The sequence below is a fragment of the Olea europaea genome, unplaced genomic scaffold (assembly GCF_002742605.1).
Source record: "Olea europaea var. sylvestris unplaced genomic scaffold, O_europaea_v1 scaffold1991, whole genome shotgun sequence".
NCBI classification, from domain to species: domain Eukaryota; kingdom Viridiplantae; phylum Streptophyta; class Magnoliopsida; order Lamiales; family Oleaceae; genus Olea; species Olea europaea.
In genome coordinates, this window is record NW_019237778.1 from 77,540 (window position 1) to 78,703 (window position 1,164).

Here is a 1,164-nt window from a genome sequence, read left to right on the forward strand (position 1 = left end):
ATTTTATCATTTTATTGGCTGGATACCTTGTTCGCTCACGTTTCTATATGATGAGGGGTTGAAAGCATTTATCTATCAAATGCATATTATTTTTCAATGTGTAGTTGATACATCTATATCAACTCTGACAGTCTGAATTTTCGTTTATAAGTTTCTTCCTAGTGGACATGTTCCTATGGAAGTAGCAATTTTAATAACTGAAGTGTATTACTCATGGATTATGTTGACCTCGATTTCAGATAGGGCCACGCAGACAACGGATGTTGGATCCATTCGCATACATGTAAGCTGATTCCAACATGCAAGGACAAACCAATGGTCAAGAGCTTCCCAGAAAACAGGGGGTGGGGGCAGCTTTTTAACACGAGACAAACATGTTCGGAATCCGGCGATATATTTACGAAATGATTGTGCAATAATTACCAATCGCAATGAACTAATGTGAAGTAAACGCAATTTTTGTGCAAGAGAGGAAATGAAGAGTAGTAATTAGTATTCAAAGTTGCATTAGTTTCAAAAGGGTTACATGGGGGAGTATTTATAATGGTACAAGTGAAATGGTGACCCTTGGATGATGATACATGTAGTCTCACCTCCTTACTTCAAACATCTAATCCTAGACATCACCCTTTGACTTGCTAGCTTGCTATACATTTATTATTCAAACAGAGCTACGACTTTGTTGATAAGACTTAACATTTACAGTCTTGACAAATATCCTCTCAGTCATTCGAATAAGATTTCTGTGTAAAAGAAGATTTCTTGGAAGAAGTGAAGTGAAAGATGCTTGGAGGCTTCTGCCTCAGCAATAGGGCTTCGGAGGACTCTACCTCGGCGAAATGGGCTTCGGCTTGGGCTAGATTGCAAAGGTGGCTTGGCATAAGGGCATCAGCCAAAATGTAGGGTGATTCGGAGTAGCCCAATGGCTACAATGGGTTGGTCACGTGGAGCCACGTGTGGCGAGATTATGTGGGACATATTCAACTAGAAGTGACGTTGGCAGGTTTTAACATGCGTTATCTTTTGATTGACTCGAAATCTATTTTCTTTCCATCTTTTCTAATAAGCATTTTTTATATCTAATGTTTTTATTATTCACGCTTGTTGTATTAGGTTTTGTCTTCAAGACACAAAATCTTCTACCTCTCCTTTTCCACTTTCATA